The 26,958-nt window shown below is 39.0% G+C and overlaps 1 long non-coding RNA gene across 1 annotated transcript; it reads right to left on the reverse strand.

Moving 5' to 3' along the window:
- Nucleotides 1-2,598: 2,598 nt before the first annotated feature.
- Nucleotides 2,599-25,798, reverse strand: LOC139435945 (uncharacterized). The gene is made up of 3 exons (XR_011645150.1): nt 25,692-25,798; nt 24,481-24,626; nt 2,599-2,687 (listed from the first exon to the last, which is right to left on the reverse strand). It is a non-coding gene; the product is annotated as an uncharacterized lncRNA (long non-coding RNA).
- Nucleotides 25,799-26,958: the final 1,160 nt, after the last annotated feature.

Consider the following 26,958-nt stretch of genomic DNA (forward strand, 5'->3'; position numbering starts at 1 on the left):
CTCGTGCACGCGGCCACGCGCTAGCTGCCAGAGCATGTGAGAAAACGAGAAGCATGGCTGCAAGTGGGAGTGCAACTGCCGCTGTGCCTCGGCTTGTTGACAAAAAAGACGCCAGAAGTCTGTGAACGGGCCTTTCAGGTGTTCAGAGCAGAGCTCCCTGTGGGAGCAGCAGAGCGTGATGTGCACTGAAAAGTGTTTCTGTCGCAATATTATCGTTGAGCAAACTTAACTAGCAAACTAGCATCACTATCTGCTAACGTTAGCTTTAGCCTTCGTTTTCTATTAGTTTTTTTCATAGGCTATAAACGGCGGTGGTATAAGTATATATCTTGTACTTGAGTAAAAGTAGAAGTACCCAGGTCTTGTACTTGAGTTAAAGTAGAAGTACCAGAATGTAGGAACAATCCTGCAATCAAAATGTTCCTCAAATAAAAGTACAAAAGTATTATCATCAAAATATAGTAAAAGTAGCGACAGTAAAAGTAGAAGTGCTCAGGTCTTGTACTAGAAGCACCAGAGTGTAGGAATACTCTGTTACAGTAAAAGTACTGCATTCAAAATGTTCCTCTAGTAAAAGTATTAAAGTAGCGACAGTAAAAGTAGTCATTGTGCAGATTGGTCCATTTCAGAATAATATATATGTTATGTTTTATAATGATTGATCATGAAAGTGTTCTCAAAGCTGGTAAATGTGCAGCTAGTTTGAATGACTTTGTAGACTGCAGGGTAGCTTGAGGATTTACTCCAGGTGGAACTAAAGTCTGATTCAACACTTGATTATATTTCACATCATTCATCCAGATCTGTGAAGTAACTAAAGGGATTAAATACATGTAGGGGAGGAAAAGTACACCATTATTTCTGAACTGTAGTGGATTAGAAGTACAAAGTAGCAAAAGAAACATTGAAATACTTAAATAAAGTACAAGTATCTCAAAATTGTACCCAAGTAGTACTTGAGTTTATGAATTTAGTTACTTTACACCAGTGGCTATAAAGATAGAAAGACTAAGCCTTGCACAGAGGCATGAAAATACATTTTCAAAATGCTCAACAGTGCTGCCAAAATGTTAAACTCACTGCTACACAATTAAAATAAATGCTTTTATATATATTTCTATTAGATGTGACTCTTTGGCGTTTCTGTTCTTAGTAACACTGCTGCTTTAGTTGTTCTGACTGCTAAAATCATCTGTTATTCCTAATTTTAAAGCCGATATTCCGCGTTTCCCTTTTTTTAAGAAAAGTATCGAAAAAGAATCGGAATCGCAATTCTTGACTTGGTATCGGTATCGAAACCAAAATGTTGGTATTGTGACAACACTAATGCAGATATTAAACTCATAAAAGAAATGGTAGACATATTAGTACTCTTAGTGCCAAGTTGTCTCAGACAATCTGTTTTCCTAATGTGGGACAGTTCTGTGCAAAATGTGGGACACTGAAAAGTCTATATTAAAAAGCCTCAGTCACCTTCATTCATGTAATAAAAAAATCTCAGGCCAGTAACACTCAAAGCTACAGTAAATGTGCAATACCATGCTATGTTACTATTTATAATGTTATTGTTGTTACAACAGAAGATGTTTTTATTTAAATTGAAGTTAAATGCATTAATCTGGTGCACTGAGGGCAAAATTAGTAGATTTGTAGATACAGCTCTCAACACTCATATGAAACAGAACTGTTCTTACAATGTGTGTTGGAAGGTATTAAATTACTATGCATATTTTATTGTGTAAACACACAGCTGATCACCTGAGAGCTGCCGTTTCATTCAGAGCGTTTAAAAAAAACGACGGTCTGATTTCAACAACTCAATGTGTGATTATTATAGCAGTAATATTAGACACTAATAATACAGTAAACTATGAACACTGTACATATTATTGTTTGCCCGTGGGATTAGGGTGATCGGTAGTGAGAGCCGTTGCATTTTCCTCCGTTGGATTTGATATAAAAACAAAGCGATTATTGTTGTTGTTGTAAACTCACGTGGATTAAATTTAGTGCATTCATTTCAACTCGCGAACATATGATACATTAAATGAATGCGAGGATGACGATCGACCATCGTTTGTTTGACCCTGGATGCATTTCCTGATCTAAAAACATAGCGATGGTTTTGTACTTACGCCAACGTGAATTAAACATTATTTTGGTAAATAAAAACATGGTGATGTTTAGTAAATGATTACATGTCTCTTACTTAAGCACAGAATATGATCCTATCCGTGACATATGGATCTTAACAAATATCCGCTATATCAGATACCTGTCGATCAGCTGTTTATTTCACATGAGTTTCAGTGTGGCAGCTTTTCACGGCTCCCCCTGGTGGATCCATGATCCATTGCAGCTGGTTTCATTATAATTAAATGTATTTATCAAGGGGGCGTTTCAAGTCCTGCGGGGGGGTTTTCCTTATCAGCAGGGGCCCACCCCGTGCCGATCACGGACCCGCACGGGTAGGCATCTAAAACGAAGCGCTACATCTGTATGTTCACATTGTCCATTTGAAGGAGCAGTGTGCAGGATTTAGTACGTCTAACAATGGTAGGTTCCAACCAATGGATAACTTGTTCACTCACCCTCCTATCCCAAGTTTGTAGGAGAATTGATATTGGCTGCAAAAAACTTTAGGCCCAATCAACCATTCTGCGCTACTGTAGACGTGGCAGTGCAACCTAGAGGACAAAAAGACAACAATTAGTAAACCATAACGATGAATGTTATTATCAGCAGCTGCCAATAGATCCCCTATCTTGTATGATGGACCTATGAACCAGGGTTGGAAACTTAAACACACACACACAGTATTGATTGTAAAACAGTTCATGATAACATCCCAAGGGAATTTATCCTATGCTAAACCCCTTCCAGAACACCAACTTTCTAATACCTTAGAACAGTGGTTCTCAAACTTTTTTCAATAATGTACCCCCTTTGAAAACAAGATTCAGCCAAGTACCCCCTGATCAGCGCAAAAACTATTTGTTAAGGAAAAAATGCCTATATAAAGAGGTACATAGGCAGGGGTAGACTCCGGGCCGGTGGAATTGTATTGTCACTGGTCCCACCATTGTAACCACTGGCCCGGAGCATTCGTCCAAAAAAAATCGACTAATAATGAAGAAAATTAACACATTTGTTGCAATAGTAATTTATGCACAAACTACAGATGTAGCGCTTCGTTTCAGACGCCTACCCGTGCGGGTCCGTGATCGGCACGGGGTGGGCCCCTGCTGAAAAGGAAAACCCCCCGCAGGACTTGAAACGCCCCTTGATAAATACATTTAATTATAATGAAACCAGCTGCAATGGATCATGGATCCACCAGGGGGAGCCGTGAAAAGCTGCCACACTGGAACTCATGTGAAATAAACAGCTGATCTGCAGGTATCTGATATAGCGGATATTTGTTAAGATCCATATGTCACGGATAGGATCATATTCTATGCTAAATAAGAGACATGTAATCATTTACTAAACCTCACCATGTTTTTATTTAAAAAAAATAATGTTTAATTCACGTTGGCGTAAATACAAAACCATCGCTATGTTTTTAGATCAGGAAATGCATCCAGGCTCAAACAAACGATTTTCAATCATCATCCTCACGATCATTTAATGTATCATATGTTCGCGAGTTGAAATGAATGCACTAAATTTAATCCACGTGAGTTTACAACAACAAAAATAATCGCTTTGTTTTTATATCACATCCGACCGGAGGAAAATGCAGCGGCTCTCACTACCGATCATCCTAATCCCACGGGCAAACAATAATATGTACAGTGTTAATAGTTTACTCAGGGTTCTTACACCTTTTCCAAAGTCAAATTCAAGCACTTTTCAAGCATTTCCAAGGTGCATTTTCCAGCTTTTCAAGGATCTTACAGCTGTTGTAAATTACATATTTATATACACATACTCAAATGATTATTTCCCTACCTCACATTAAATCAGATGTTCTTTATGCTATAAACAACCAAATGTGTGTGTCGTGATAGCATTCTACACGAGGATGCAAAATTAAAGTAAAGAAAACTAAGTTTAATATTTTAAAATTAGTGATCTGTACGTAGACTAGGCCTCACATATAACCTGGCTGAGCCAATATAAAACAATCAGCCAAATAACTTTTCAATACATTATTGATTAATTGTTGAGGTACTTTTAGGTTGGTAGTGAACGCAAGTCAGAGGTACATGGTGTACTTCTACTCCACTACAGTTCAGAGGTACATGGTGTACTTCTACTCCACTACAGTTCAGAGGTACATGGTGTACTTCTACTTCTCTACAGTTCAGAGGTACATGGTGTACTTCTACTCCACTACAGTTCAGAGGTACATGGTGTACTTCTACTCCACTACAGTTCAGAGGTACATGGTGTACTTCTACTGCACTACATGTATTTAACACCGTTAGTTACTTCACAGATCTGGATGAATGATGTGAAATCACGCAAACCAAAGTTAGCCATGGAGTGCCACAGGGCTCAGTGCTCGGACCTATTTTGTTCACATTATATATGCTTCCGTTAGGCAATATTATAAGGAATCATTCTGTAAACTTTCATTGTTATGCGGATGATACTCAACTATATTTATCAATCAAGCCTGATGAAATTAATCATCTAAATAAAATTCAAGACTGCCTTAAGGACCTAAAAACGTGGATGACCTTAAACTTTTTGATGTTAAACACGACCAAAACTGAAGTTATTGTACTTGGCCCGAAGAATCTACGAAACTAATTATCTAAAGATATACTAACTATGGATGGCATTAATTTGGCCTCCAGTGAGACTATAAGGAATCTTGGTGTTATATTTGATCAGGATTTATCCTTTAACACCCACATAAAATCAATTTCAAGGACCGCCTACTTCCATCTACGTAACATTGCAAAAATCAGGCATATCTTGCCTCAAAACGATGCAGAGAAACTAGTCCATGCATTTGTTACTTCTAGGCTGGATTATTGTAACTCTTTATTATCAGGGAGTACCAAGAAGTCAATCAAGTCGCTTCAGCTGATTCAAAATGCTGCGGCTCGTGTACTAACCAGAGTTAGTAAAAGGGACCACATTACTCCTGTTCTGGCTGCCTTACACTGGCTCCCTATAGAACACAGGATAGAATTTAAAATTCTTCTTCTCGCCTACAAAGCCCTTAATGGGCAGGCGCCATCTTACCTTAAAGAACTCATTATACCCTACTGTCCTACTAGGGCATTGCGTTCCAAGAATGCAGGGTTGTTGGTTGTTCCTAGAATCTCTAAAAGTACAATGGGAGCCAGAGCCTTTTCTTATCAAGCTCCACATTTGTGGAATCAGCTTCCAGTTTGTGTTCGGGCGGCAGACACCCTATCCGTTTTTAAGAGTGCGCTTAAGACCTTCCTTTTTGATAAAGCTTATAGTTAGGGCTGATTAGATTCAGCCCCTAGTTTTGCTGATATAGGCTTAGTTTGTCGGGGGACATCTTACTTCTTCCTTCTCTCTGTCTATACCTGTGTACTCTCATGTTCCGATTAACCCAGCTTCCCCAAATGTCGTTCTTATTGGTGTCTATATACGCTGGGATCCGGAGTCATGGATGATCCTGCGGTCCTGTGTCCTGGATCGCGAGCGCTGGATCTTGAGTCGTGGCTGTGGTCCTGGATCATCGGTCCTGGATGGATATCCTCGTAGATTCATCTTCCTATTATACACACATGCATTTCCAAACATTACTACCTACCTATGTGGCAAATGTATTATCTTTTCAATTTACACACGGCATCTATTGCACGTCTGTCCGTCCTGGGAGAGAGATCCCTCCTCTGTTGCTCTCCCTGAGGTTTCTCCCATTTTTCCCTTTAAACTGGGTTTTCTTTGGAAGTTTTTCCTTGTACGATGTGAGGGTCTAAGGACAGAGGGTGTCGTATTGTCATACTGATATTCTGTACACACTGTGAAGACCACTGAGACAAATGTAACATTTGTGATATTGGGCTATATAAATAAACATTGATTGATTGATTGATTGATTGATTGATTGATTGATTGATTGATTGATTGATTGAAATCTAATCAAGTGTTGAATCAGACTTTAGTTCCACCTGGAGTAAATCCACCAGCTACCCTGCAGTCTACAAAGTCATTCAGACTAGCTGCACATTTACCAGCTTTGAGAACACTTTGATGATCAATCATTATAAAACATATCATATATATTATTCTGAGATGGACCAATCTGCACAACGACTACTTTTACTGTCTTTCACTATATTTTGATGAGAATACTTTTCTATTTTCACTTGAGGAACATTTTGAATGCAGGACTTTTACTGTAACAGAGTATTCCTACACTCTGGTACTTCTACTTTTACTAAGTACAAGATCTGTGTACTTCTACTTTTACTCAAGTACAAGATCTGAGTACTTCTACTTTTACTCAAGAACAAGATCTGAGTACTTCTACTTTTACTCAAGTACAAGATCTGAGTACTTCTACTTTTACTCAAGTACAAGACCTGAGTACTTCTACTTTTACTCAAGTACAAGACCTGAGTACTTCTACTTTTACTCAAGTACAAGATCTGAGTACTTCTACTTTTACTAAGTACAAGATCTGAGTACTTCTACTTTTACTCAAGAACAAGATCTGAGTACTTCTACTTTTACTCAAGTACAAGATCTGAGTACTTCTACTTTTACTCAAGTACAAGATCTGAGTACTTCTACTTTTACTCAAGTACACGATCTGAGTACTTCTACTTTTACTCAAGTACAAGATCTGAGTACTTCTACTTTTACTAAGTACAAGATCTGAGTACTTATAATTTCACTACAAGATCTGAGTACTTCTACTTTTACTCAAGTACAAGATCTGAGTACTTCTACTTTTACTCAAGTACAAGATCTGAGTACTTCTACTTTTACTCAAGTACAATATCTGAGTACTTCTACTTTTACTCAAGTACAATATCTGAGTACTTCTCCACCTCTGGTAGTGTATTAGCCTGAATTGTAGCTACAAAATCACACAGAGCTGCATACAAATAGACTCACAATGGAAATAATATTTACAAATGTGTCCAATGATTTTAGGTAATGTTGACTACTCAAGACACCTGACTTATACATCTTCAAAGGAAGACTGTGTTCATTCTACAATTACATGGGATTAAAGCAAAATGTAGTTTTACTTGTATAATACTTCAATTTTATATAAAAGACAGTTTGTTTTCATCTGTTTTCAAATAAACAAAGTCATGGCTTTCAGAATATTAAACTTGTTTCGGCAAATTCAGATGATAAATACAACTTTGAAGCTTTTGAACGGAGTAATGTAACGTCACAGCAAACATAGCAACAGCCGGTGTTTCTTGTGAGTGTTTCCCCGGTACACAAACGCAATAAACACAAACACACTCGCGAGCTTCCCCCAGACCAGTAATACAAACGAAAATGTGTCTTCGGGTCAATGCGACTGATTTCGATAGAGCAAATCACATTTGGTTTAGGCACGAAACATACTACCAGTAGAAATACATTGCTTTCAAAATCGCTCTGTGTCAAATCAATAGATTATATTTCATGACTATAACACGAAATGCCGTGAGTGCTTCGTCCTCTGAACACCACACGATGGCGACTGTAACGCACATAACATAGGTACGCTCCTCTGAAATGATTGTCCCCTGCAATTATTATTATCCCTCAATCGAGTTCGCAATTCAGCTTGCTAACGTTAGCTTAAACAAACGTAACATGCAACGTTAGCCTAACCTAAAATGCTCTACGGCGTACCTTTCATGTGGCTCGTCAGCGCAGACTCTCCCATCGTTATTTGTTGCAAACTTTGCAGGAGGCTACTCGTGGGCTTGACCCTCGTCTTAGCCATGGCTTGTATTTATCTTCTGCTAGCCAACGCTCGTTGAAACTGCAACCTCCTGGCACACAGTCATCTATCACTCTCATCAGAATGCCCAGGTCACACGTAACACAAACACTTGCAGGTCTCGCGCATAGCGTGGGAAGGTGCAGCGGAGCTGTTTTATGTAGAAGCAAGCAATTCTTTTCGTTTAATCTAAAAAGCGAACTATTCAGTCAGACAGCAATTTATTGTAAAAGTCAAGCATTTACATTTTCAAGCACTTTATCTCAATTTCAAGCACCATTCCCAAAATGCAAGCACTTTCCCAACCTTCAAAACACCACGTCAAATTTCAAGCATTTTCAAGGATTTCAAGCACCCGTACGAACCCTGTTTACTGTATTATTAGTGTCTAATATTACTGGGGATTTCGGAATGGTACTGGATTTTGATTTATTGTATCCGCTTCATATCGCAATATATTCCCGAAGTCTGAAATGCAAATATGTCCCACATTCCCACATTCACCCTACATTTAATCATTCAAACAAAATCATATTTCGTTTCTTTTTAACGAAATAAATGTGGTTTAATCCACATAATTTACTGTGTTAATTGTGTACTGTAGTATTGTGCACATTACTTTTCGCTGCTTGTTGCACCTGGTTAGAAGCTAAACTGCATTTCGTTGTCTCAGTACCTGCAATATGTGCAATAACAATAAAGTTAAATCTAATCTTGAGCAGGAACAAATATATTTATACTTAGTCCATATCTGACATAAACGATTAAACACATTTGTGCATTCTTTAAACCGAGTCAAGCCGAGTCCGGAGGCGGCGGCACATTAAAGTGTGCACCTGATTGTTTAACTTGAAGGTGCCTGATGACATTTAATCATTCAAACAAAATCATATTTCGTTTATTTTTAATGAAATAAATGTGGTTTAATCCACATAATTTAGGCCTACTGTGTTGATTGTTTACTGTAGTATTGTTTAACTTGAAGGTGCCTAATGCAGAGTCCTGCACGGGTCTGATTTTCAAGACCCGCTCCCGCCCCGCGACGTGCAATACCGAACCCTCCCCGCTACCCGCACATATTGCCAATTAGTTCCGCGACCCGACCCGTCGGCACAAGATCCGCAACCCGACCCGAACCCGCATAGCCTAGCCCAGGGGTCTCCAACCTTTCTTCATCTGAGAGCTACTTTGAAAAAATGAAAGTGGCCAAGAGCTACTTGCATCACATCGCTTACATGTATTCACGTAGCACTCATCAGTTGAATTAAGCTACTTTTGTGTGAAATCAATACCTAAAGCTTATCTAAAATCTTAACTTCACATCAAGGTCCAAGAAAAAGACAATTTCTCATGTATTAATATGGACAACATAGTAAGTACTTCACTGAAGATTCACATACATGTCCAAGAGCAAATTACAATGTGTTCACTTCTTAGTATGGCCCACATAGTAAATACATCGCCTTAATCACCACCTTGCAAGCATCTTATGGCACGTGTGTAAAATAAGTGCATTCACTCTTTTTTACAGTCAGTGAGATAACTGGCGCTGCATGGAGTCACCATACAGGTGTATGCTGGACCCACTTAGGTTCACTAATAGTCATTTACATGTTCATCAGTTGGTCTTGTTCTGTATTTACATTTCATTCATGCCAGAAAAAGCTGCTTCACAAAGGGAAGTATACAGAACCAAATAAAGCAGACATGTTCAGTGCTGCTTGGTGATGTTCTTATAGTTTTCTGGGCGTACAAGGCTCCAGAAATGTTGTGAGTTTTGCTGAGACTTGAGCTGAACATGATTTTGGAGATTTATAATCTCCATCTCCACAGGATCGACACTGAACAGTGCAGCCATCTTTTCTTCTTCTTCGTGTTGACATGAAATTATAAACCATAATTAATCAATTGTATAGGTCTAGCCTCCCTATATCTGTGTGTGACATTTTTCCATCCTCAAAAACAAAAAACTAATACTTCTGCAGTCTAGCTGCAGCTTCTAGCAACGGTCTTCTCTTAAAAAAAGGAGACTGAATGTCCTGAATGTGGCATCACACACATGACTTGAGTCTGAACAAAGCAGACAACAGGAGTCTTTACAACAGCATTATAAAAACAAAAATAGTGCATGTGGGTGCACACTTACATTCTCTGTCTTACTGTTACATGAATCCCATGAATGTATGAGATTAAGTTAGCTTCATCATCTCAATCAGTGATTAAGTGAATAATAAAGGTTCTATCAGGTCACTATCAGCCTGTCACTCTTATTAGTAGTTATTTTCAGGAGGGGGCGGGGCTTGGAGGAACAGAGAGGAGACAGTGATCGCGGAAGCTTTCCTCCTGCCTTCACAAACTTTACACACGTATTTATCAACTGAAAATAGCAAGAGGACATTCATACTCTGCAATCCAAGACTTGATTAAATCCACCAAAAACCTGACATGACGATAACGAGTGTTTTTCAAAAACACAAATCCCTGCTGTGTGTCTCTGAGCCGCAGCGATGCGGACTGATTCAGAGCGGGTCATTCTGCTGTTGGTTCTGACTGGTGCTGCTGGAGAAAGCAGACTGCTCTGTGTGTGGTGTCGCTGTGTCGCTGTGTCGCTGTGCCGCTGTCACATCTGCTCCTTGATCTCTGCGTCACCGACCAATTGTATATTTGTGTGACAGAAACAATTCTAAAATAAAAACACTTTATTGTCCGGCCCGCGGCCGAAAAATCAGGAAGCAACGTTACTACGCTATAATCGATGATCGAGCGGCGAGCTACTGAAAAGCTGCCCGCGAGCTACCGGTAGCTCGCGATCGACGTGTTGGAGACCCCTGGCCTAGCCTATATATGAGTAGTGAAAACGTGCAATTATTAACACATGCAGTTGCATATTTGTCTCAAAAAGCGTGGGATGTTGGTTATTTTCTCCATCTAGGATGAAACCAAAAGCCTCCCAGACGTTGGATTTCGCTCTTGAGGAAGTGTTATTGAAAATGCTGTATTCTCCACTTTCACCTCAGCCATTTCGAATGTGGCGCGCACAGCAGCAGATTGATGCGCTGCAGAGGTTATGATTATGCACAGTCCCGCGGGGGAGAAGTCTGAGGATTTAAACATTCAACTAAATTATTATTATTTTAATATATTTATTATGCAATACCCGCGACCCGACCCGCATCATCTTTGTTTTACCCAGAACCGAACCCGGAAAAAAGCGTTTGAAAAAATACCACCCGCGAATCACCTTTTTTGCGGGTCACCCGATGCAGGACTCTGGCCTGATGTGAACATTTCCAGAAGAACTCTAGCTTGAATGGCCTTTGTATGTATACAGTAGGCCTACAGTATAGCCCAGGGGTCGGCAACAGGCGGACCGCGGTCCGGATCCGGACCCAGACGCCGACCTATACGGACCCGGAGCTATAATCAATACATTAATAGGGGATTTTTCGGCGCCTCCCGCTTTTTTAACGCTGATTTGGGCGACTTGTGTAATTTGTGGAGAACCGAATAGTTTTCGTTTTGGGGGTGGGGAGTCCATCCGTCAGTCCGACTGACGGACAACTTCTCACTTCAAAAAAGAAGAAGAAATCTAGACTGCAAAAATAATTAAACAAGCGAGTACCTGTTTTTCCTGGCCAGGTTCCTTGAACACAACACAAGCGTAACGTGTCTTCACGTGGTATATGTCTCGTCTGAAAGGAGTGCTGACAGAGAGCACCGGAACGCCGCTCCAGCCCTTAAAATATTGCAGTACCCATAAGGAGCCGTATACATGCCGCAGTGTTGGCGTGGCTGTGTCTTTAGTTGTAAGCACAGTGGCGATCTGTTGTTATTAGCATCTGGTTAGCTAGCTATGCTAACGAATTTAAAGAGCTTTTCGACAACCAGGTGGAAGAGAGCTCTCTATGAGAGGCTCAAATAACCTCAGCTCAGTGAGGTTAAGGCACACCTTGATATGATCAATATAGTTAATGAGACTAAATGAAAAACAGGTATAAAATACTATATGACAGTAACAAAAAAGTTGTTAAAAATAACAAGAATAGAGTTTAAAAGGGGAGTGATTTGTAAAATATCCAAAAAAAAAAAAATGCTTACAGTTCTGTTTCATATGGGTGTTGAGAGATGTATCCATAGATCTCTTCATGTTGCTCTCAAAGTGCACCAGATTGATGCTTTTAACTTCAATATTTAAAAAAAAATCTTCCCGGGGGAGCACGCCCCCGGACCCCCATAGAGGAGGTTAGGTCCCCCCCCCCACTTAAATCATGTTCACATGGATAGGATACTAAATACATTTGCACACATCTTGTGTCCATATCTTTCTGTGTTGGTGGTCATGTCACACCGTGCACGTGCATGCATGCGTGAGTCATGGTGAGATATCTGGATTAAGAGGTTGCTTTTTCTTTGCACAGCATGAAAGACAGGCCAAATGAATGGGCTGTGATTTTAGTTTTCTTAAGCCGAGGTTGAGTTCAATAATTTGTACGGCCCTCGGAGGATGTTGTAAAAATTGAAAGGAAAAAGGTCCCCACCACCCCTACTGTAAATAATAATAAAAACCCTTGATTTATAACATCTCTGTCTCCTATTGATCTGAGTAGAATAGCCAGTTAATTGAAGCATTATAGCACAGGCCTTTGTCAGATGGTGTATTACTCTGTTTCTTTTCTGCTTCGTATAGTTCTCTCTTTTTTCACCATACCTGTGTTTGCATCACTGTAACCAATGAGCACCTGCATGTGTATGAGAATGGCCCTGACACCATTTCAGTCCTGGTTTACAAACTCCTGGCAGGACAAGCTCAAGCTCAATTCTCACACTGAATTTTAAAAAAGTGAGTGAGGGACTGCAATATAAGAGGGAAAGAAAGAGAAACTTCAATTGTTATGATGTGTAAAGACTGATGTTGTTCTATAATCGGCTGAAACTGTTAAGTCATGATCTGAAACGGTTAACAAAGAAAAAGGGAAACTCAAGCTGCCGCTACACTTTATTTGATTTATCTAAAATTAAGCACTTTTAAACACATATTTTCAAAAGCTATTTTATTTATGTTGTCTATTTTATTTGTAAATGCAGCCCGAGAGGAACATTACACATATCCACAGTATTTAAGTAATGTTAATTTACAATAAATATTGTTGTTTTTGTACTTTCTTTATTTGATTGGCAGTCAGTTGTTGATTACATGCAGACGTTGATAAAGCTACAGGTCACTTCAATATATTTCACACTAATTCATGAAGCAAGTTAGACATTTTGATGTTCCGGACCTTTGCATGGGGACATTTTCTCTAACTGGACCTCGTTGAATTTTAGTTGAAGACCCCTGGTATAGCCCAACCATGTACACCTTCCTTTTTTCCCGTCCAAAGTTTGAATTGGATAAAGGTAATGGTTATTGATGGTGCCTATTGTATAATAACTGTGATTTATATTGCTTTTCAAATGCATATATGGCCACCCATTTACACGGCTCTTCCCGTCAATAATATGAATAGATTAGATTACTTTACATTTCTGCAAATGAATTTTTAATCACACACGTCTCCCCACGTCTCGAAAATGATAAATAAAATAAAAAGAGGAAACAATTTTCAAGTTCAGTTTTCAACGTTTTATTTAAAATAACTGACATAACAGACACCATATATTGTAGGCCTATCTGCTGCGGAAACCAGGACGCTATTTTGGGATCTGTTTTTAGGGGGCTCCCTCTCATTTACCCGGATCTTATGCCACTGGTCAATGTTCAGATTTGGGAACCAATTGGAAACATAGGACTCAATCTTTTTCAACCTCTTGATGGGAAAAAAGGAAGGTGTAAATGTATGAACACCAATGAGCACTCAGCTCGAGATACCAGCGAGTCGAGAGAGAGAATGATATCTGCATTTTCTCTTTTGGTTTGATTAGGACACATCCTGGGGATTGTGTTTACAAACATTGACCAGACCGCTCACAAGCCCCCACCCGCCATGTTGCCTATGCTGTCCTGTGTTTAAAACGAATTGGCCATCGGAATGTGTGGAGGAAGGGTCACCCCCCCCCCCACACTCTGTAGGTTTTCTTTGCATATTTCTATGCCGTAATTCATACTGGTCCTCTCACGCACATACATTCTCCTTACAGTATACATATAGGCTATATGAGTCCGTGTATCTACGGACCATTTGTTTTTCTTTATTAAAAAAGTAAACGGAAGAGCGTCTGAGAGGCGTTTTTGCCCTTTTGCTTTTTACCTTACTAAATGGTCTAATGATCAGTGGAGCGAGGGGGGGGGCCCGCGAAACTCGCGGAAGTGATTTCAAAACAAAAAGCACTCGTTTGCTTGGAACAAAGAAAACGGCCAAGACACACATTGAGTCTAGAAAATGAATGTTATTAAGGGCTGTAAATATAATAAGCCTGTGTCTAAAATTGACAACAGGCTTATTATATTTACAGCCCTTAAGATACACTTTTGTGTTTAACAGCTGACCACCATGACATACTTTGTTTTAGTAGATTTCGCATGAGAGCAACATTTATAAATATGAGCATTACATTATATGAATATGAGAACAAAATGCATGAATGTGTGAGTGACAATATATGAATGTGTGCATTGAGATATGATAATATGAAAAGTGAAAAACAATGAAGACTTAACGTATTCATCATAATTAATTATATTTATTTCGTATGGATGTAGGATTTTTGACTTTGTTTAGAGCAGTGATCTACTATATGAACATTTTGGACCCAAAATCACACAAAAAAAACGTAAAAACAGATTTTGAAAATGATTTTATTTTTCATAACACAAACATACACAACGAAACCATTTAAAAGCTGGAAATATATACATGGGATGTCACTATGATAATGTGAAAGTTTGATTGAGGTAGCATGGGATTTCATTCTGATAAGGCAAAAGTGTTATTATAAATATAATACAAATATATATATATATATATACACATTATGTACAAAAATCAGTTTGTTCTGTCTTTATCTGTGTCAAGCTTCAAAGCGGTTTCTGTCAACTACGACACAGAGGGCAACATCACAGATTCCTCCTCCTCCAGGTCAAAAAACAAGCTTAAAGCTTGACTCACGTTCAGAGTTCTCTTCATCATAGTTGAATCTTCAAAACTCTAAATCTATCTAACTATATCTAAATTCTCAATGTTTGTCTGTCACTTTACTTCAATCGCAGTCTCTCTTCGTCTCTCTTCGTCTCCCGCCGCCTGTCTTCGTATATCTTCGTCTCTCTCCATTTCCCGCTGTCTCTCTTCGGTTCCCGCCGTCCCTCTTCGTCTATTTTCGTCTCGTTTCACTCCGTTTACCTGATTACCTCACCCCCTCCCTGGTAAATACATCCTGTTGAGCAGAATCTACAGTTTCCAGTATTTTCCGTTTCGTAAAATGATAAAATACGGCGAAGATATTAAAATATGTGCTTCCATTATTCATACTTCTGAAATATATCTGTATTAACTTTATATCATCGTATGTCCGTGTTTATTGGGTATTTTTGCATGAAACAAAGACTGGCATATAGTTTCAAGCGAGTACTTTCGACAGAAATACACATATACATCCTGTTGAGCAGGATCTACAGTTTCCAGTATTTTCCGTTTCGTAAAATGATCAAATGCAGCGAAGATATTCAAATATGTGCTTCCATATTTCATACTTTTGAAATGTATTAACTTTATATCATCGTATCTCCGTGTTTACTGGGTCTTTTTGCATGAAACAAAGACTGGGATATAGTTTCAAGCCAGTACTTTCGACAGAAACACACGGCAATGTTGTCCGGACTGTTGTTTTTATGCGGCACCGGCTTGAACAGGTCATGTGATCTGATCACGCCGGCGTGACGGTCGACTCCAAAGGGTTAATATTAAATACATATAAGTATTTTTACAACTTGTATTTAGAAATACTCTGTTGTAATTATTGATGCATACATGTGTTCATCCATTCAATGTGGCATCTGCTATAATGGGGTTAATGTATGATATTACTTAATAATACAATACATTATAATATATGATAATTACATTTTAGTTTTATTCATTTCTTATTTCATAGTTTCTCATTATTATTATTTTTATCGCTCATCTTATTTTTGATTTTATTAATCTGTGTGAATCTGTGCCGTCCTGTTTTTCACTCTCACCCTGTTGCTGTTTGAACTACTGAATTTCCCCACGGGATTAATAAAGGTCCATCTTATCTTATCTTAATGTATAAGTTGATTTACTTCAATCTACTGTACAATATTACAAGAAATATACTGCATAAAGCAAACTATATACTTTATTTGATCTAAAATATTGATGTTTCTACAACACCCATTGTGTATTTTGTGAATGAAGCGCCATCTCATGGTTAAATCCTGTAATTGAACAAATGGGGAAATTGGGCAACGCCCTCTAGCAATTTGGCAACACCCCCAGCCACTGGCATCCGCTGGGCTTTTGACTGGGACACACCCATTTGAGTCTGATCTGGAGTGCTACATCTGTACATTACTACAACATTTGAACAATCAGTTCTTCCTCATTTTCCTCAATTGTTCATATTTGGTTTATTAAAATAATGATATTGTGGTCATTGTTAAAAAATGTCTGCTATTATTATAATAATACATTTTATTTTTAGGCGCCTTTCATGACACCCAAGGACACCGTACATTTAAATTATTATTACACTATACTATACTATTATTATGAGTATTATTATTTGTATAATGCACTTCCTGCCTTCCTGTCATTAGGAGTTAGACATGTAATGGCTATAGATCAGATTAGATCCTTCATTATCCTAAACTGCTGGGACATTTCCCTAAAGCCAATACCTTTATATTTTATAATCTTCACTTACTTGTCAGCATAGGTCGGCATTGATGTACAGAGCCGACAGAAGACCTTGTTTATATTGGCATCATATTGAAAGGTGCAGCCAGTGACGCGTCATAAAACCAGGAAGTAAGCGGCTGGTTCCCTCGACAAAAAGCAATGGGATTTCTCCACAGGGTTTTGGAAAATAGCTGGAAATAAGGTCTGTGGAAAACAAACCTGTTTGATAAATGCACGTTTTGTTCAGCCGGATAATCTCCACATGTCTACCCTACTTTTATAATGTTCGAATCATAAATCTAATCGATAGATTATAAAAAGGGTTTTAGGACGCGTCACTGCACCACTCTATAGAAGCCAACTCCATCGATCAAGCTGGCTGAAACGTTCCCTCCCTCTTCTTCTCATGCTCCCTGTCACTCTCCTTTAACTCCTCCGGTGACTTTCTTTTATTTGAAGATTGTTTTTTGCACGGCGCTTGGCCGGTTACCGCTGGTATTAAAAACATTTTGGCGAATGGTTAGGTGGCGCGATAGTCTGTAGTGAAGGAGCGCGCTACCGCTCACGGGAGCCTGCTCGCGCTGCGCAGCAAACAGCCGTTTGCTTTTCACCCAACAACGACAAGCGACTCACGAAACGCTATGTTGTAGCTTTAATAAACGAAACAATTTAACAAAATCGCTAGTCAAAATACCAATACTACAGGAAACATTTTTTTTTTAAACAATATTTTTAGTGGCCCGAGCAGGCAAGTGGAAAGTATGTTATGCTGGCCCGGGGTGTCTAAATAGTGCTTCCGGGCCAGCGGGCCATTTATAATGTCGAGCCCTGATAGGCCTACAGTGCTGCACCATCATTTATTAAAACAACATTGAAACTGAGAAACACTTAAATGCTACATTTAAAATGTTTACAATCCATCACTAAATTCATGGCAAACCAATTTTAACATCATGCAATAACACTAAGACGACATTAGTTGCATTGAACTGATCTTTTTAATAAGTTGTACAATTTAGTGAGAAACATGGGCTTGTGCTTCACTGAGGAACCTTTGTTATTCTCAGTGACAGGAAGGCCACTGCAGTTATTACACTTCACGTTTTGAAATATGTGTAACTGTTAATATAAAACCCACACTGCTCAAACAGCGAGTTGAGAAAGGTCATGTATTATTGCTACACAAACATTATCTCGCAGTCTTAGTGTCGCCAACTCGTTTCTAATATGCAAAAAGACAAACAAATGCGTATATGCTCGGTGTATTTTCGATCTTTCTGATCCAGACTAGATCTCTCTCCCCCGTCTGTGTGTGAGGGGGCGGGGCAGTTTACACACACGCAGCTGCTCCATGCAGCAACACACGGCGGGGATGGCGGAGAGAAGCGTCCAAGGTGTGGTTAAATGTTACCCGTCTTGAGGTGGACAATGCTCGTTGTCAAGAGTGTTTAGCATGTGAGGGCGGTAACACGAGCAATTTGTCTAAACATTTAGCAAAAGTGCACCACATTCAGACGGAGAAATGCACCGGGTTCGACTGTCTTTCTAGCTCTGTAGCCCCATCCACGAGTAACATTTCCACGTCAGGTGTTATGTATGCTAGCAGCAACACACGGAGTTAACACAATTATACAAACATGGGTTAATGATTAGAGGTAACTGAGTTACTCTTTATTTTGTTAAAGTTTCAGCTATTCTGTTTACAGTTCTGTCAACAGATTATTTAATATGATTTGTTAAAACATTGCCGTTTCTTTTGATGTGAAATATTATTTATTTAATTTAAATAAAAAGCAATGTCAATTTTGTAAACAATTTGTTAAGTTAATTTAATAATATATGTATTTTTGAATCAAGTATTCATCTTTGTCTTCATTGCTAGTTTCCACATGCCTAAAACAACCTCAAGCTAAATCTAAAAGTTGATGGCTAAATAAGAGCGTTTGAGAAATTGTGCAAGGCATACAGTAATAGTCGATTAATCGTTTCATTAATCGATAGATTAATCGATTATCAAATGAGTCGTTGGTTGCAGCCCTATTGTAGTTATCCCATGTATAAATAAAATGTGTTATTCAGCAACCCTTGCAATTTGGGACCACCCGCCTTAGCAGTGTGAGAAAAAGATTTGAGAGAGTACTTGTCCATGGACAGGTGAGTTTGGAAATGTACTTGTCCGAATACATTTTTCACTTGTCCAGAATGGACAAAAATTGGGGCCACTGGAATCTTCTTCTTCGCCATCGTATTTTACATTTTCCCACGGTTTTTACGACACCGCTAACGTAAGTGAGAGGTAAGATTTTACTGCATCACACATAGGGTTGGGTATCGTTTGGATTTTAACGATTCTGGTTCTGCTTTTCGATTCCGGTTCTTTAAGAGGGTAAAGATAAGTCCCATGACAAACTGGGAGAAAAATATATTTATGAAAACATTAAGTCAAATCTGTATTCCTATTTACAAATCACTTCATACCGTTTAATTTCTTACGGTTATTGAATACAATTATATAAAAATAATCTCTGCATTGTTTAGTTAGTTCTAAGTGGTGCAGTTTGAGAATGTACAATTGACCCAGTCTCCTCTGATGTTACACTGCAACCTGCCTGTGAGACAGATTCCAACCACACATGTCCAACACATAGGCCTAATAATAATAATACATTATATTTATAGTAGGGATGCACGATAATTATCCGATATTAGGAATTATGACGTCATCCCGATAAACCCGATACCAGTATTAATAGCCCCGATAATATAAAATATAATATTCACAAATCCAGCGCTCCCTAATACTTCGAACCTGATCAGTCACCTGAAACATCGCCATTGAAGCGTACGAAGACAATAATACAATACATTGTATGTGTGTGTGTGTGTGTGTGTGTGTGTGTGTGTGTGTGTGTGTGTGTGTGTGTGTGTGTGTGTGTGCACGCGCACGTTGGAGCTATGTGCAACTGAAGGCATATGCTCGAACCGGAGCTGCCTAGAAGCTGCAATCATGTTCATGTATCCGAGCTGAGTGTGCTGACTTCTCGTACAATGTCCCACTGTCTGCTTCCTGCATACAGTCAAGTGCTCGGTGCAGTTGTGGCGAAATGTCGCTCCTCTGTTTTCATTTAAACAGCTCCTTATATCCGTTAGCGCAGCTAGCTAGCTAGCACCAGATGCTAACAACAACAATGCACGTAAGGTCTCTCTCTCGCTCGCTCGGGCCACACACACACACACACACACACACACACACACACACACCCTCCCGGTCCTCCAGATGGCCAGTCGGTGCCTGCCGGTGAGCGTGGAATGCAAGCAGGCGGCAGGAGCGGGGCTGTCAGCATCAGCGTGTAGATGGTATTTTAAACTCGATGCGCTCTGAAACTACAGGGCGGCCGAGGAAAAAAATGTGTTAAAATAATTAGTGGCGTACATTTGTTTTATTATCGGTTATCGGTATCGGTCTTGAGAAGCAGGAAGTTATCGATATCGGTTTAAAAAAAACAATATCGTGCATCCCTAATTTATAGTCTATAGGCCTAGCGCTTTTCTATAACTCAAAGACGCTTGCACGCTTACACATGTCCTGCAATACACATGCTGCAGCTGCCCAGCTGCTCACTGTTTGTAAAAGTAAATAAATAGTATTTTCATTTCAATAATGTACTTTCTATACCCTGCTTCATAAACAATACTGACATCCCTGTGCTCCTCCGAGTCTGGGGGTCCGGGGATGTGAGGACAGCGCGAGGACACAGACAGGGAGGCTGCTTCACTCAAGTCCAGACCTGAACCCATGGCTTGTGTCAAGTTGTGTGAGTAACTAAAGTGAACTTATTGTGAGCTAATTATTAATTGAAAATTAACTCATAATCAACTCAAATTCAAACTCCTCAGGTTTATTGTGCTCCCTTCCAACTTGTGTCTACATTTCTCTAAAAGTACAAATGTAAAAAAAAAAATGTTTTGCCACAAATGACTTATGACAGCAACTACAGTGAACTACTACAAAGTTCAAACATTTATTTTATTTACCAAACTAAAGTAACCAAACAGTCCCTGAGCTGACTGAGCCTAAATCCCTAAAACGTTGCTGAAAGGTAGAGTGTAGAGTAGACTATACACATTACACTGTTACTATACAGTATAGGCTACACTGTAGTGACTGTACAGTCAGAGTTTACTGTACTGTCTGTACACCATGTCTTTTCTACAACTCTACATGTGTACATTATACAGTACATACTACATACATAGTGATGTACATACTGTTAGAAATTCAAATCAATGTTGATATGGCGTAATTTTGAATTAAATACACTATTTAATTTAAATCAGTTTTATTCTGAAAAAAACGGAAGTTCACACTATTTACTTAATACTTTCATTCTGAAAATCCTTCATTTCCGGTTAGCATTAGCATGTGGCGAAACGCTACGTCTTCAAACCGTGAATCGAAGGTGAAATGACATGTGATGTTGTACACTGAGCACACTGCGATTAGCACTCATTTATTGACGCTGAATAACGTTCATCAGGGAATGTTTAAATAACCACAGACACCAGAATATACGTAAGTGCTAGTTTTTTTGCGAGTCCAAGTACCGGTTCCTGACGTTCCGGTTTTAACCGGACTTAAACCGAAACTTTTTACAAGTCCAGTACCGGTTCGGCGTACCGGTACGCAGCACTAGCTGTTACGGAGCATAGAGAGAGAGAGAGAGAGCTGCGGTCCACGGGGCTCGGTCTTGCCTCCTGTCCTCACAACTCTTATTAATCCCGGTACCGGATAATTGTTATTTGTTCCTACTCGGAACCGAGTTTTGCTTCACAACCCTGCCAATGTGCTACACTTAGGGCTGGGCGATTTCACGATTAATTTGCATTTTTACTTTCCTACGGTTTGTGAAATGGCTGAACCGAAAAATCACGATTTTAAAACATTTCTAGACTCCGCAGATTTGTTTTGCTTTAAGGGACTCCGTAGTAGCTTACTCTCTCACTTTCCAGAACGCGCACAAAACTCAGCCACATTGCCTGTGACTACCCGATCTGCAGCTCTGCAGCTCTGCCCGATCTGCTGTTGTTATGCTGTGTTCGTTGTTGAGCATAACAGAGGACTCATACATTGTACATTACATATATAACTAAACACGCCTTTTCTCCTCCTTATCTCTTTCATGACTTTTCATTTAATATGGTTTTGAACACTGTAATCAATACTCAATACAGGAAAAACGTCACGGCTGGTTTCATTTCTGGTAGTTCCGGATGTTGTCTCATGCTACCCACATCTGTAAACAAACGTATTCAAATAAACTGTACATTCATTTAATATTCAGCAATAATAATATCTCGACGCATGTGCAGAGCTGCAGATCGGGTAGTCACATAGCCTACTACAATCACATTCACCGCTTTACCGACAGACGTACCATAAAAATGTCCACGAACACAGATGAAGAACTCATTCCTAAAAAAGGTGCTACTTCAGTTGTATGGAAGTGGTTCGGGTACAAGCGGTCATACATAGAACAAACAACTGTTCTGTGTAAGGTCTGTAGAAAGACAACTTCCTAGAAAGTTAAAGGGATGTTATTTTGTTTGAGGGTATTTTTTTATTATTCATTTCATTATCATTATTTATTATTTGTTGTATTTCATTTTACAAGTTTTTTCAGGGATGGCATACAAGAGATTTTTTTTCCAGTTTGATTTAAAAAAAATCTTTGCACATTAATGACAGCCAAGTGCCGTGGTGCTGTTTTTATTTTATTTTTTTTATTCTTGAACAACTGATTTGTTCACATAGGCCTAGACTACTTGGTAATCTTATTTATTATTATATATGTATTGAAATGTTGCCTTGGTCTGGTTTGTTTAGAAAAAAACAGAAAAAAAATCGAGGTTTAAATCGAAAATTGTCCATTAGTTAGAAAAAAAAATTATTTTTAGGCCAAATCGCCCAGCCCTAACTACACTTCCCGCCCCGCTCCGACCCCGCCCCGTCTAGTACAGAAAGCGGCGAGATGCATTTCCTTAGGAATCGACAAGCAGAACCGAAACTAACATTTCGAAACGAACAATGGCGGACACGTACAATTTGCGAATGAGTTCTGCCTTTTGTAAACTGAATTTATCAATAATTTGTCAATAAATCAGGGCGAAAAACATCACTTGTCCGTCGGACAAGTCAATTGAAAGATCTACTTGTCCGATATTGTAAATAACACGTCCCGGACGGTGGGACGTGTACTTTTTCGCACACTGCCTAGTATATTTCAGATCTGTGGGAAACACTGCATATGCATAATGCTGCGCTATACTTGCGGCCACACGCCATTGCCAAGCAACGCTTATTGTTTAGGTGTCCTTTGATAAGCAGGCAGTCATATAATTAACTAGAACTAGCTAGATCTGACAGATTTGGACATAAACGCGAGTGAAGTCTAACCGGACGAGAGAGAGATCAGATCAGCTGCTGCTGACGGAGAACATGCAGCTCTGCATGATCACAGCTCCGCCGCTGTGACGGACCGTTGAGTGGAGCAAAATTAAATACACTAAGAGTTAGACCTAACACACTTAGCTAGTTTATCTACTCTGGAACTAGCTAAACAGTTATAACTATGTGTATTCTTTACTGTCGGGTCACTTATTACAGGTTCACAGGTTCAGCGAGCTGCACGAGACTGACGGGCAGTCAGGAGAGGGAGAGGAAAAGAGAGCACCCCGTTTACTTTTCCCATTTTATTATCCAGAATGACTGTAAATCTTTGAATAAAGTAGTTAATCTACTATTAGTAGTTTGTTTAAATGCATTACTTATGTTGTTTTTTTCATTAACATAAAATTCTCACGTACCCCCTGCAGTACTCCAAAGTACCCCTAGGGGTCCGCGTACCACCATTTGAGAACCACTGCCTTAGAAACTATAACTAGGCGCTGGCACAAATGCAATGCTTCAGCTTCCTACAACTTTAAAGCTGTGTGGTCGTGGCTCTATGAAGAGTCGTTCATATTTTTCTCATTCATTTCATACGTTTAGAAGGGGGGAACATAGTCTAAAAACAGTTAGCTTTTGTTAATGTTACCTCGAGCCAAACTTGTGAGACTTGTTTCTGAAATCCCTTTCTCTTAAAGTGAATACATAAAAATCAAACAATGGAGATTACCCTAAAACTAACCACTGGATTGCTTGTCTAACATGACCTAGCCATAAATGAGGTAAGGGTGGGAACAATCAAACGCACCCTCCCAGGCACTGCGTGTTAGCGAAGTACAACTGGGATTTCGAAGAGGAAGATATGCTTGGTCAATTCTTAATAAAAAAGAAAAACCAACAAATTGAGCACAGTTTTCATTAGCAGCGCATAGCTACAGCTGCGGAGCTTTGGTCAATACCGCTAACAGTTTATTTCCTCAAAATGGTACATATCGCTGAATCTATATTTTCATCTTCAGGTGATTAAATCTGCAATGTCCCTGCACAATAAGATTCGAGCATTTTGTAATCCAGTGAGGAAATTCAAGACCAGTAAATGATTGATATACTAAATAACATTTTAGTGTTTTCTTCAAACTCAGACTCTCTGCTGCAGCTGTAAAAGACAAAACAATTGTCTGATGATCTTTGTTGAACAAGGTCTGATTGTCCTGTACATGTACAATGTGTGGTATTTTTAAATACTTTTCTAAACCACATTCAATATTATGTTAGTTATTACTCACATATCAAAGTCTTTTCATCTGCAAGATGGAAGAATAGCTGGGTGCTGCCTGGAGAAACTGATGAGGAGTCACCGGCTGGCGTCAGCAGCTTTCCACACAAAGCAATCACATCTTCTCTTCTATAGTCCTCACTGTCCACTGGTGCTCTGTCAAAAGAGTGAACATCACAGCTGTCATGTTAACCCTTTGTTACATAACATACAACCAACATGCATCAAAAGTGTCCCGAATTAGTTTTATTGTAAATATCTTTGCAATAAATGACTTTAATCATTCAGGATTCCAGGTATTCCTCAATTAACCTGTTTTGGATCAACATCAATTCAAATTTTTATTTTTCCTTTCTTACTTTTTGAATACAAATCATGTTTGTATCACTACACTTCTAAGGCACAACATGGGTCAAACATTACTCGAATTATTTTTGCTATGTTATTTCATGCATAGCTGAGTGTTTCTTTACTATACATTTTCAAATCTATTTCTTTAGTCATTAATATTCAAAGTATTAATTAAATACCTTGTTTTTGATTACCACAAATCATTATTTTCATTCTCCTGTTCTTAAATGATGAACTCAAATGGTTTATACCAAGTGTGATAAAAATGCAACAAAAATACATAGGCCTACTATAATAATAATTTTGTTAAAAATAAATATTTTAGCAGTGATTTGGACCAAGCATGTATGATGTAGTAATACACAAAGTATTTTAGTTCACACAGTGTGACATTAGCTAGTCATGTTAGCTTGTAATATATAGAGCAGAGCTAACTAGCAAGTTAGCCGAACGTTAGCGGTTAGCCATTTATGCTATGCTAGCTGTTGGCTACGGAACATTAACAAACTAGATTCCGCTGTAAGAAAGCTGTGAAACGTTACATTAAACTTGGCGACAACACTGTGACACCCCGCTGCATGTTTATGTGTAATTATCCAGTGTTGGAGACGAGAGGGTGGGGGCAGCACTGCAATAAACTGTAAACTAATGTTAGCAGCCACCTGTTAAGCCAGGTTTCCTGGGCGCAACATCTTGCAAGAAACAGCATCTCAGGGCTTCTTAAGATTTAACAACCTCTTAATGATGCATACCCACTTAACGGGAAGAAACTCAGCTAACTAGAAGAAGAAACGTAACCTTAAATAAAACATTCACAAACTAAGGATTATCTAAATACATGTTTAACTCCATTACAGTTGCAGGACTCACCAGATCTCAAGTCTTCTGTTCTTTGTTGACGTCCCGATGCTCATATTTAACGTGTAGATGTAAAACGATCCCGATATGAATCCATAAACTCCTGCAGCAGACATACAGCTGTAGCTCCAGCAGGAGGAGAGTGAGACCCGCTCAAACTGACGTGGATGTTTCTAATGTGAACGACAGGCGCGGACAGTTCTCATTGGCAGGTTTCTTCGATTACGTTTATATTAACCAATCAGGAGTGTTGTGGACTCGTTCCAAACATGCCTGGGCTGAATTCTATTTCAAGCGCCGTAGCTCTGGCTGTCGGCCAGAATCTGAAAATCATACATTATACTGCATGTAAGACTATAAGGACTGTATATTGACCAATGGAAGAAAAAAACACAGCAACAGAACATATAAATAAAAACAAGGATAACTGTGACTTATTGTTGAGTAAATAACAGTGTGTGTTTTAAACTTTGGTCCTCCCTTCAGAGATTCCTCCACTTTCTATGATTTTTATTTTTTTTAATGATATTGTCAACTGTAGATGTTTACAATATTGTAAAAAAAATGCACCAGTAGTAAAATATTTACTTTAAAAAAAAAAAAATGAAATAAATGTTATTTGTTGTTATTGTCAAAATACTTAAAATAATGTTTTGGGTTGTTAATTTATAGTTCATATCTGTAATTTTACAGGATTTTGCAAGTTATTTAAAAAAACATGATGACTAATAAAAAACATGAATTATTTCCTGTATAATTAGGATCTTTTTTTACAGTGTATAGAATGTCTCAGTTCAAATCTTCCAGACGGTTTGAGAAGGCTATGCTACAGCAGGGGTCCCCAAACCCCGGGCCGCGGACCGGTACCGGTCCGTGGGTCATTTGGTACCGGGCCGCAGAGAAAAAATAAATAACTTACATTATTTCCGTTTTAATTATAATCTGAGTTTGAACAATGTTTTATTTTGAAAATTGACCGGATTCCCTCTGTTACATCCGTCTATGCCGCTAATCCGTTGCTGCTAAAAATGAAACCCACAAGCTAGCAAAATGAGTAAAAAACAAACATCTTTGGAAAGTTTCTTTGCGAAGGGAAAAAGGCCCAGTGAGGAGACAGAAGAAGAGCCTACGTCTTCCAAGGGAAAAAAAGCTGCATTTAACAGACAATACCAGGAGTCCTACTTAAAGTATGGATTTATCGCGACAGGTGATGCCCGCGCACCAAGCCCGCTCTGCATAATATGCGGCAACCGGCTCTCTAATGAGGCAATGAAGCCTT

The sequence above is a fragment of the Pseudochaenichthys georgianus genome, chromosome 21 (assembly GCF_902827115.2).
Source record: "Pseudochaenichthys georgianus chromosome 21, fPseGeo1.2, whole genome shotgun sequence".
Classification (NCBI taxonomy): Eukaryota; Metazoa; Chordata; class Actinopteri; order Perciformes; family Channichthyidae; genus Pseudochaenichthys; species Pseudochaenichthys georgianus.